This window comes from Malurus melanocephalus, unplaced genomic scaffold, assembly GCF_030028575.1.
Source record: "Malurus melanocephalus ecotype Western Australia unplaced genomic scaffold, MMel_1.1 scaffold_227, whole genome shotgun sequence".
Classification (NCBI taxonomy): Eukaryota; Metazoa; Chordata; class Aves; order Passeriformes; family Maluridae; genus Malurus; species Malurus melanocephalus.
The window spans coordinates 545,622-558,171 of NW_026623459.1; the positions used below are offsets into that span (position 1 = coordinate 545,622).

The 12,550-nt window shown below is 39.8% G+C and overlaps 1 protein-coding gene across 8 annotated transcripts in view; it reads right to left on the bottom strand.

Moving 5' to 3' along the window:
• Positions 1-2,695, bottom strand: part of MPDZ (multiple PDZ domain crumbs cell polarity complex component) — a 91,081-nt gene extending 88,386 nt beyond the window's left edge. For 7 of the 8 annotated variants that reach the window (XM_057374522.1, XM_057374526.1, XM_057374527.1 and 4 more), the window contains exon 1: positions 2,622-2,695. The gene's annotated coding sequence lies outside the window, so the exon portion shown is untranslated. Of the gene's footprint in view, positions 1-1,915; positions 2,261-2,621 lie in introns of those variants that run through there. The other variant, XM_057374520.1, reaches the window with a different exon arrangement.
• Positions 2,696-12,550: the final 9,855 nt, after the last annotated feature.

Sequence of the window (12,550 nt, forward strand, 5' to 3'; positions counted from 1 at the left end):
AAAAAAAAAAAAAAAAAAAAAAAAAAAAAAGGTAATTTTTCAATAAATATCTTAAGATAAATTGCAATCCTTCCACAGCTTCAGAAACTGAAAAGTAACTTTTTAGTATATGCAGAATATATGGGACACTACATATACTGAATTAATGAAATACATGCATGGTTAATATGCCTTTATGTTTTCAAGCATAGGCAATTGATTATCATATTCATTAAATCCAATAAAACCTGATGAAGCATAATTTTTACAGCAGTTGCACCTCAATGTATACTGGATTTTTCACAGAGGTGACAACAGTATACATAAATGAATAAATACAAAGCCTCTCTGAACAGCTGCCAGTAAGCATCAACAAACAGTCATCATTTTCCTCACAAAYTGAAAATGCAAATTTCTCTGTATACTGTGATAATACCAAGTGACTTATACAGAAAATCATAAAACTGTGTAACAATACCAGTTGTGCAAGGGGTCTCAGAGACAAGCACAGGGTCTAAAAAGCCTACACAATAAATACTTTAGTACTGTCTATGCAAAAACAGCACATTTTTGTATTGACTTGTTGGGAACACCAGCGCTGAAACTAAACTGTCCTTATCAATGATGACACAATACCTTGACAACATGGCATTGTATTGTCCAAAACCACTTCACCAGGATGCTCAAGTATAAAGCCAGTTAGAAAATGTATTGGATGCACTTCACAGATTTATTTATTTTTTTTTATGTGAAACATGTCTCAGAGATACTAAAAGTCTTTAAAATGGTTCTCAATACACTGAGTGAAGTGTTACTTGTTAAAACAAGCTGTAGAACCGTCTACAGCTATCTGCGTGACTGAAAAGCTATACAGCATTCCCATCTGAAGAATTCACAGACACAGGGCCAGGCAGAATAAAAAGATCATCCATTAGTATGTAACTAGCGCAGTTCTCCTTTGGCAGCGCTGATATTGATCTAACTTTCCTAATGCACTTTTAAGTGAAGAGAGGAGAATGTATCCATCTCCTAGTGAAAACCTTATTCAAAGTACTAAGGAAACTATTAGAAACACCAGACTAATCAGTAAATGTTACATGTATGTTACTGTTACCAAGACAAGAGAGATAAAAATATGCAAACTAAAAATGGATAAGAATTTCTTTTTCAAAAAGTATGTTCTCTGTCTTACAAAATGTTGCTTGTTAAGGTGGGTTTGTCCTTAGATATTTTCCATCTGCATTCTTTTCTTTTAACTTTACAATTAATTTCAATTATGGCAGAAGCATCAAGTAACACTCCTAAAACTATTTTACCAGTTCCCCTTTYCCAGTTTAGATTCTTCCCCACCAGGAGTTGCTGTTATCTTGGAAAACGTAATGGTGATCACACAATAGAACTTCCTCAACTGCAGAACTGAGACCCTTCCGCTTGATTTCAGTAAATCACCGCTCTGCTACGGCGACAGACTCCTGACACCCTTTCTGGCACCAAAGTCAGCAAAGACGTTTTCTATCCCACAGTTTGTAGTAAAAAAAAAATCTGTGCATGTTAAGATGCAAAAATATACCTGGGCGACGCAGTGTTTATAAAAGCAAAAGACAAGGAAAAGGAAACAAAAACAAAACCTCAACATTTTTCGGCCAAATGGCAAATCACATCTGTTAAATGCTGWATACAGAGTTCAAAAAGTCGGCTTTGTGAGTTTTCTTTTCCTTTTTTCTTTCTTCCTACGACTCTTTCCAGTAACACAGGGAGGTGCTGGAAGCAAGGGGGGACACCGCACGAGAAACGAACTAASCCTTTCCTATGCGGACCCAGACCCATCAAAAGGCACAACTGCGGGCGGGCCCTCGCCCTCCACTTCCACCCAGCCAAACCCGTTACATTTAAACGCGCACCGGGGAGCTGCCGGAGCGCTACAGCGGGGTCGAACCTGCGGGAAGCGCTGACACCAGCACGGCAACAGGTACCGGTCCCGAGGAGCCGCGGCCGCCGCCCCTCCTGGAGCCCGAGGACACGGCCAGTGTCGCCGGGGCCTCCGGTCCGGCTGTGGCTCCAAGCGAGTGTCACCGCCACCGCCGCCGCCCGCAAGTGCCGGCCGAGGGCCGCGGCCGCCTGCAAGCTCTGTGGCAGCGGCGGCAGATGAAGCGACCTCCGCCCGTCGCGAAACGCCCCGCGGCTGGTAAAAACGGAGTGCGTGAACAGGCAGCAAGGCTCCCTGCAGATGTCAGAGGAGGTTCGGCTTTTGTTTACGTGAGGACGACGCCCCGCCAGGCCGCTCGAGCCCGCGGACCGCCCGCCCTTCGCAGGCCGTAGCCCCGGCCCACCCCGGCCCCCGGAGCTGCCCCGGCTGTGTGCTGTGGGGGGAGGAAGGGGGGATGTGCCGGGACACAGCAACAGGCTCAGCACCCCCCGCCCGCAGCTCCACGGCCTTTCTCCTCCTCCAGCCCCCCCCCCGGCAAAACCCGTGGGATCAAATGAACAATAATAAATGAAACTTCGAGAGACAAACGCGTTTTAAAAGGCCGCTCAAACTCCACCGATCGGCGGGCCCTCCCCGCCTTCCCCAGCCCGCATCCCGCAGGAGGTGCGGGCGGGCTCACCCGGCTGCCTGCCGCCCGACCCGGCGCCCCGCTTACCCCAGCGGCTCGGCGGGCCCCGCCGCCCTGCCCCACTCTCCGCCCTTCCCGCCCCCGAGTAGCGGCGCCGAGCAAGCCGCGCCGCGGGGGCTGCGCGCTGGGGCACGCCCCGGCGGCCTGAAACATAATCCTGCCCCGCCGCCCCCCCGGCCCGCCGCAGTGCCGCCGCCGGCGGGTCTCACCGGGGCGGGTCTCACCGGGGCGGGCTGGGCCGGCCGGCCGCAACCGCGGTGGGCGGGGGTATCCAGGGATAGCGGGGCACGCTCGGGGGTGCTCGGCTCTGTCGTTCCCGGCCTTCCCGCAAAGTTTGTCTCCCCGCGGCTGCCGGAGCGCACGCCTGGCCGGGATGACACCGAGGAGCTGGGCTGCCYTGCTTCACCGCCCTGGGTCTCCCCTGGGGTGAAGGCGGCGGGGCTGGCTCCTGCCTCTCGCGGGTGGTGGTGCGGTGCCGGGCCTGGCCCCGCTTGCTGCCAGCCCAGCCACCCGTACCCTTTGTGGTGCAACAAGATGAGCCTGGTCTGCCACGGAGGAAAATAGGAAATGTTTGGGAATGTTAAAAATAAGTAAATAAATAAATAAATAAATAAATAAATCCCGAGATCAACAACGCATGATGAAGTTAGTCAAAATGATTTATAGGGTCATGGAGTTAATGGATTACTTTTCCCTGGATGCAGCAGCTGGGTAGTGTGTTAACTAAAAGTAAGGAAGATGCTGTGTCTAAGAATAATGAAGAGATGTTTGCAGTGACCATAAAACCATCCCAAAACATAAGCTCACCTTGCTGTTTGTTAGCTTTGCTTCCACYAGAAAATGTTATCAGGGTCATGGTTTTACCTTCTTCATTTCATTACAGATGATAATATTTTGGTGTAGATTCTCTCAGGCAGCTCAACTGATTTAAACCCCTTGCAGAGGCAGACAATCCAGGCTGTTCCACTAGGCATGTTAACTGTAGCTCTGCAGAGCCTCCGTGTGCTTTTTATGTTTTCCTGCTAGCTTGGTTTGTTTCTTTTCCTCAATAGATTTCAACATTAAGTGTCATCATAATCAAGTGGTAGTAGTTTGGGTTTTGTTTGTTTGGTTTTTTTTTTTTTTTTTTGACACACAAGCATTTTAAAGAAACCTAATGTTATGAAGATAGGATGGAATACTGCCCTATCTAGGGCAATTTATTAATTAATTTATTAATAAAGGCAATTCCAGTACAAACACTTTCATTAGCAGAGCACTTAACATGTAAACATTAAGAAATACAGGTCTTTGTACATTGTATGATTTGGGTTTTTTTTTAATTTTATTTGGAAAACTAAATTGTGAAAAATAGTTGAATCACCAGACATTTCTCTTGCTTGATCTTTTTACAGCTGGTGGAATGAAAACCTCCAAATGATTAGCTGCCTTTGTCTCTGCCAAATACTAAAATATGCATGTAAATATACCTTTTAAACAACAGTACTTCCACTTTTTAACTAAGAAAAGTAATTTTCAAGATTTTATTCACAGGTTCCATTGCTTAGTCCAGCATAAACTGGTGAGCATAAAAAACTGGTGAGCATTTTGTTTTTTTAAATCAAATACAGAGGCTCTGCTATAGCTAGTACTTTCAATGCTCTGTAACTGTCCCACCAGCTTCCTGTGTTACATGAGYCTTTATTAAATCCAGAATGAAATCTTAAAAATAAGTTACAGTTTGTTTCCATGTGTCATTAAATAAGCCACAGTTGATTAGAGAAGTACAAAATGAGACAGTTACTGTTTTTTGTTGTTGCTCAGGCTTTAACSATGGCATACGATTGAAATGAAATATATTCTATTAAGTTTATTTGGAGAAAAAGCAAGTGAAAATTAGGTGCAGCAGCACCTAATTCCTGATCTACAACAGTTTCACATATGTAAAAGCTTTTCCTGGTACAATTTGTCTTTGTTCAGCATAGACCTTTAAGAAAGTCTTTTTTACTTTAGCATACAGACTGCTGTTCTCAAATAGAAAAAAAATTTAAATTAAATTGTTTTAAATTATATTATTGTCAGTCCTTGGAGTACATATTAAGTAAATGTGCTATGTTGTGCTAYGTTAGGTCTTCCATATTAAAAATATTTGCATGGGTGTAACTATGCTAACATAACTGTACACACAATCTGAGCCCTCTCAGTAGACGACTGTACATACAATGAACATAAAACTGTAATGGGAATTTGCATCACAATAACCTGATGTGCTCTTGTGTACGGTAGCTGATGACCGATGAAAAGCCATGCAGGCACAGTTCTAGCAAATAGCAAAGCAAATTGTCAGGGTTTGGAGTATGTGACTGGTCTTGTGGATATATCTGGTAAGAACTTGAAAACGTTAACTAGAAATATGTCAGCAATTCGTATTGGCTTATTTCTCCCTTTTGTTATAAAGTAGGACCTCTCCAGCCCCTTCCCAGAGAAAGGAAGTCACAAAGTCTTAATGATTTCTGTAGTGTGGGTTACACTGTGCAGTGACAAGTGGTGTTTTAAGTTATGTCATGGCTTTGTTAGTGCAAGGAGTGTGGCTTCTGGTGTTGCGTAATCTTCAGAGATCCTTAAAATGTGAGAATAGAGAATCTTTTGTATTTCAAGACTAAATGCMTTGACAAATTACAAATACTCACTGTGTCTGCACATATTTATCGAAGTGATTTTAAATAAAAATTGGGAGCAGTTTCTTAAATCATAAGTTTTCTTCAAAAGACCATTGTGACTACAAAATCCATAATAAAATATTCTGTYAGGATTCTTGAGGAGAAGATGAAGCCGGTCTAAAGAAACTCTCATTTTATGTTCTCTAGTATTAACATCCTGATATATTTAATTTCTCAGACCAATTTATAATATACTCATGGTCAAAGTATCAATATTAGATGTCTGCCTTGCTGATTTACTTAAATAAATAAAATATTAATATTAATACTCTACATCTTAGATTTATTAGGAAACATGAAGGAGAAGTAAACYCAGAAAAAAAAGTCTTTACAAAAATAACAGGGAACCAGAAACCTGGCTATGTGTCCATTAAATCATTCATCAGGCTGTTGTTGGGGATGCAGTCTTTTGAAATAATAATGGAAACAGGATCTAGCTAATGACATGAGCATCTGCTCTATCTGAGCCACAAGTACTGACTTTATTGTGAGAAGATACTGCCTAAGAAACACATCTGATGACAACAAAAAAGTGTGTTTGCAACAGTAATTATCCAGTTTCATATCTGTGGTTATCACATTTTGGTATGAGCATCGTTACTGCATGCCCCACTGCAGAATGGGTAGAATATATACTTTAGGGAACTAGAAGAATCCTGTGAGAAAGGACTCAGGAATATGTCTGTATTTTCTATTTGAAAAAGTTCATCTCTGAACTTAGAATAACATGAAAAGAGATTAATAAACACTTTCCATAAGTACTGCCTTTATTAAAAATTGTGTACCTTTCTGCTTTTATAGCCTTACTCTTCAGTATTGCTGCATCATTTTCTTAATGTTTATTCATATGTATATATTCACACATCGACACAGTATTATATTTTCATTACAGGATTTGCACAAATTTTGAATTAAAAACCTACTAATTACCATCTTCCTTTTTAGAGAATGGTAATAATTTATTATAGATAAAATCTTATTCCCTGATGTGTAAAACAAGAGTAATCCATCACATTAGGKGGAATTAAGTTGTAGAAAACCCATCTCAGATCAAAGGTGATTATGSTCCTAATTTCTATAGTTGCTAATCTAAACATATTAGGTATATGGCTATGCATTTTGTCCTTATCCAAATAAGGATGGATCACCATCTTTTTTCAGTGAGCTCTTTAGAGTAGAATAAAAGTAGTATTAAATGTAATTAAATTAAATAACACTCTTCTTGATCTTCTCAATGTAGAAGTTAAGCTGAAAGTGACTTTACTTAAAAGTCAGATGGCATAACTGTGCAGTTAATTCTGTTACTGAAGGTAACACCATGCATGTTGTTGTACAGAGTTAAAAATGGGAACTTTCTCTTAACTTTCATGTTTGAAATTTATACAGTTTTTGGATTATTATGCTGGCAAGTAGCTAATATTAGTTTCACTTACTGAAGCATGTGTGTTGGCAAGAATGGTGCATAGATTTGCATTTTAAAAGTTCTTTGGGAAATTGTCTTCCCTAGGGACATACTTCATAACTGTTATGATTGCTGTTGGAGGTTACACATCTGCATAGTGGGGCAAGTATGCCCTATAAGGTGAAACAGTAAAAAAAAACTCATAAAAGGTATGTTAATTATTTATAACTACAAAACAAAATACTTGAAATTATGACAAATTAAAAGGGCATTTATTTACACACAAACAGGATTGTTTAAAGCCACAGGCCTTGCCCATAGCAGGGAAGTGAAGCCAAATAAGTGACAAAGCACAGTAACCTTATCATAAATTTTTCAGATACATAATATCTACAAGGAGTGTCTGGTTTCGTCAGATTACAGCTTTTTTTTTTTTTTTTTTTTTTTTTTTTTTTTCGAATGTTGTATTTTGCTTAAGATTTCTACATATTTGACTGACCCTCAAACAACCTAATTTAAAAAGACTTTTTCAGAAGTTCCTCAGGAGATGTAGTCCAGAGCAACATGTGATATGRTGCTCCTGTCAATGCAACGTTGTTCCAGCATTCGAAAAGACAAGTCAATATCTCATTAGCAATTCTGGTGTTAGAAAAATTGGTAGGTCCTGTATGACATGGAAGGAACGTGACCTGACTAATTCAGGAGTTTATGTACAGATGAATTGGCAAAACTAAAATACAGCAATATGTATAGATAGAACAATTTGTTGTATGGCTCTGCAATTTGTCACTGTCCAAATGGTATTTGCGTTGCATGCACTATTTAGCTCATCAGAATGTCTGATATCTTGCCCTGTACAGCGTATRATGCAGATTACCTTTAAGAGTACACATTATCCTCAAGTTTCTCYTTCTGATCCAAATCCTGAAATTGGAGAAATCTTTTGCTTTCAGTGATTTTCAGAGTTAAAATCTTAGGAGAAACTACATAGTTGAATTTGCACTTAGGCCTTTTATTCCCAGAAGCATTCATGACRTTACCCATTTTGGATAAATATTTCCCAACCTATTTGATCATCAAACTGGTATCAACTCACTACACTGTCCCAGTCATGGACTGGTATTAGAGCTGTAGTCTGTTTGAGAGGACAATGAGGTTTTACATATAGCTTTGCAAAGTCATTGTGTGTACAGAGAGACTGTGCAAACAACACTGCTCCGTTGCTTTTCTAAAGGAGCTGATTCCACATGGCTCTGCATGTTCTTTCACAGTTTTAACTTATGCGTAGAAAAGAGACAGAAATGTACATCTGTGTCACTTCGTCTTATTTATGATGTGAAGCGCGGTAAAGACCCCACAAGTAAATAATGTTGTAAGGTAGATACGTTTATTTGCGATGCTGGGTATTTGAGAGGTCACCTTCTAAAGTCACGTACACCTTTGCAGTACAGCTCTCTGGTTTCTATTGAGTTACTGGATACAGATGCATTGGGTTTCGCAATACGCCTATGCATATTCATCACTTCTCCCGCTTCCTATGCTAGGAAGTCTGCATGTGTTACGCATGCGTCTCGCCCCTGGTGGTGCTCTTCAGGTGGTCTTTTGATGAAGTAAGAAGTCTGTCTTGGGGCTGGACCTTTTGACCTTTGGTTCATGTGCATGCTTCCTGGCTCCTTGGTATCAGTCCAAACTTCTGGTCTGGTTTTTACTAGTTTGAGGGTCCAAAGAACAGCAACTCAGTCACAGGTGTCTTCTTTCCTACAGTACTCGGCCAACAAGATGAATGGTAGGCAAGATAGGCACTAAAGTGAAGGCTTAGCCAAGCCAGCTTTGCTGAAAACAGTTGCTATTAACTCTTTTGTTTCCCCATATCATGATGTAGGTGAACTTTGGGTTAGGACTAAAGCCATTAGGATTACCACTATTATTAACTACCATTAATATCATTGGTACATAGCTGCRTTGCAAATGTGATTATTACAGACTAGGAATTACCAGTGTGGTRTAGGTATCAGTACAGAGAGTTGAAAAAACAACCAAATAAAGAAGATATCCATCTGCCAGTGAACTTGAAAACTAYGCATTGCTCATTCACATCAGCCCAGTCATTCATAGATGGCAGGAGACACCTCCAAAGAGGACCACTCTGCTCTTTTGAAGAAGCCACCCAGGAAAATGGCTTTATTAGCTATTATACCTGTCTTTCTATACCATTGCTACTTTATCTAGCAAGAGCAGCACCTGTCAAAACAAGATCAAAGGGGACCTTTCTGTTATTGAGAATACCTCCTATTCAGCCAGYTGTATGTAAGGAGGAAACTTATGATGCATTATGCTACACACTATTGACCACATGTGAGTGAGTATGTCTGTAACTGACCAAGTTTTTAGTCTCAATCAGGTTCACTGGTGTAAAGTCTTTACAATTTGCTTTGATTCATTGAAGGTCTTTCCYTACTCTGTTCATATTCAGGTGCTGTAAAGGAGTTTACCATTCCTACAAGCCACACAAAAAGTACAAAAATAAAAATGGAAAAACACAGAGAGAAAAGAGCTTTCAGCTGACCAGAACATGTAAAAGTGTTGGCATTYCTGCAATATAAGCGCATTTATAAAAGCATGTGAAAAGTGAAAGCTTTGTTTTAGTTTGTTCTTAAATAGGAATTTATTGCTAAGYAAAAATTACTTTAGCAATCAAAGAAATTTAAATTTAGTCCAACAGCAACATTAAAAAAGCTCTTTTCATGCAGGATGCTAATTCAGTAAATGCCTTTTTTTTCTRTTAAAGTCCACTTTGGTTTAAGTCAGCTGCTTCTCTTATAGGTAAAGGCTCCTTCTCGTGGTGGTATGGTGTTAGGAGCTCTTAAAGACTTTAAAATGAAATGAGTAAATTTACCCTCAGCTGGTCAGTAAGTGCCAAACTTGCATTATAAGTAAAAATAAGAATGAATACTCCAATACTCCATCTAAACTACCCAACAGTAGTAGGCTGAATCCCTCATTTTCAGTAGTTAAATTGTACCTCTCTTTACTGACAACCTTGTATGTAAAAGATAGTTTTCTAGCTAGATGGTRTAGCCACTGTCATTGGCTAAGTGTCTGTTTTTTGTTTTCTCCAGCCTGTTAAGTATTTCCACTGTGTGCAGAGCACAGGACGAAGTCTCAAGACTGTAATAAGCTTCCTCCAGTTTTATGCCTTGAGACAACATTGAGTCTACAGCAGTCAGATTGTCAAAATGTGCTATGCAAAGACAGACTCAGATGAGCTTCAATTTTTTTTCATTATATGGTTGTCCTTTAATTTTTGTTGCCAAGAGGACAAACCAAGAGGAAATAAATTTAACAACTGCAAAGTGATGAACTTTAAAGCTGCTGTTAATCATATTTGAACTCTGAATCTAATTTGCATGTTGGAAGAATGAATAATAATATTATTTATTATTTATAATAATAATTTTATTTTCAGAAATAACCTTAAATAACTAAAGAAAAATCACTCCTTCCCTCTAATACCTTTGTTTCATGTTGCTATTATTTGGGCCCTTGATCTTTGAAAAACAGAACAATAAACACCCAAGCAACTATGGAAACATATGAAGGCAAAAAAAAAAAATAGAAGTATTGAACCTATTCGATCTTACAATCCGGTATTGCCTTAGCATACACAGGCTTTCCTGAGCATGAAGAATGCACAATGCACATCTGGTATGTAAATGCTACTCAAACAACAGAAAGGAGCTGTTTCAGGCAGCAAGAGAAATTTTTCTACATGTCTCCATCCCATTTGTATGTTTTTCAGTCAGAAAGACTTGACAAGAGAAACAGAAGGGAAGCCAGCATCAGGAAGAAAACACTCGTAATTTTTAGGACTGCTCTCTGCATAAACCAGTTTTACACAAAATTGGACTCACTAGTTTGTGTATAACCCACTGCCCTGCAACACAGAGTGGATCATTGCACTCATGAGCCTACTGTCAGCCTTTCTTCTTCCCTCCTCCAGGTCACTGTATGTGTTAAACCTTTCTAGAATCTGATGCATGACATCTCACATGGACCGCACAAGGACATTTTGGGGCTTTCAGACATCCGTGCCTACAAGGTCACTGTCACTGCCGTTGTCTTGTCACATTTTCTTGCAATGCCACTGTTGATTTACTGTAGTGAAATAAATGGTGGACCTGGGTAYTAAAACTATCCTCAGAGATGCTAGAGAGAAACAGTTCTTACAAAAYTAATTCAAGCTGGAGAGGTTCAAAAGCCTTCCTCCAGGTCTGTGTAAGTATACCTAGAGAAGGCTACCAAAATTTCYACCAAACCCCATCCAAGTCTGCTGCCTGGGTCTTCAAACCCTATGAGCCACCASCTTTATGTTTGGGACATTGAATTTACCTAGATTACTCAATTTTTGTTTCCTAATATATTTTTGRTCTACCCTCAGGTAAGTCCTGCTAGAATTCATAAACCTATCCATTTTTTCTATCTAATTTTGAAAACTGTACGCAGACTTCCCTGCGAGAAGATACCTTCCTGTGCAGTACCACAAGGACTGAAGAGAATCTTATATYTTCATTTTAGAGAAGGAATTTTGCACATGGGCAAATGAATTGAGATCCTTCTTGGGAAGGATTTAAACTTGCATTTCTTGCAAAAACAACCTATATTATCCTAGTTATGGTATAACCTATAYTATCCTTGGTATGCTGAGTTGAGCACAGTCCATGCGTCTGGCACCAAGCCTGTTTCATCTCATTCTCCTCATTATTGACACCTAAACCAAACAGTCTTTTAACTAACTCCTTCCAGGAATTTCATAGTAGAGTCCATGACCAAGAGAGTCCTCAGTTCTTGCAAGGGAAGGAATTAAATCTGGTGAGTCTGCTACACTCCAGCTGGGGGCATGTCCATTAAACTATTTTGTGTATTTGTGGATGACTCTACTCCACAAAAAAGGAACAAGCCTTTGTTTCAGGTATTAAATAACTAGAGAATTTTGTGATCTATAAATCTGAAGTAAAAGGAATTGTCTCATTCCAGCGAGGGAGAAAGATTTGAATATCTTTGTCTGTGTTCTTCCTTGCTAAAACCAGCGTCATTTTGTAAGACAACCGATGGTCTCTGCCTATAYCTCAGTACTTCCATGAAGGCCTTGAAAGCTGTAGCAAGTTCATAGGTATCTGATGTATTTGCAATTAGAAGAAWCTCGATTAATGATATTTTCTGTGGACCCAGTTCTACATTCAYTACCTTCTTTTTGTCTCAGGAAAATCAAAATGGTGTCTTATTTCATATCATGCTCCTAATTTTGGGAACATGAGATTAGCTCAGCTGGGTAGAATATGATGCTAATAACAGCCAGGTTGTGGGTTGGATCCCTGTATGGGTCATTCAGTTATGAGTTGGACTTGATGATCTTTGTGGGTCCCATCTAATTCAGAATAATTTATTATTAGTTAGAAAAATGGCATCTTTAACATGTTTATTTGATTTTTTTTGTATGAAYTGTAAAGAAAATCCTCACAGGAAAATTTATCTTCTGTATAGTGTAATAAGACTTACTTTGCCTGCCCATTTTTTTCGAAAACAGTATTTTTATAACCAGTTAYAAAGAAACAGTTTTGAGGGAAAATACCAGTTTTGCCTTCTGACTTTCAGCTGCCTCAGGCTTTTATTAAGCCACCAGCAGACTGTGGTATCTGTATCAAGTACATCACTGACAGGTATGCCTTGCTTGTAAGTACTTTCCTTACAAATCTGGCAAAGCATAAGTGATTTTTCAGTCTTGGTGAGAGATTTAAGTAGTCAAATTTCCTGTGGGAACAAAAATGCCTTGTAATCTAGAGGTACTGAAGACACTT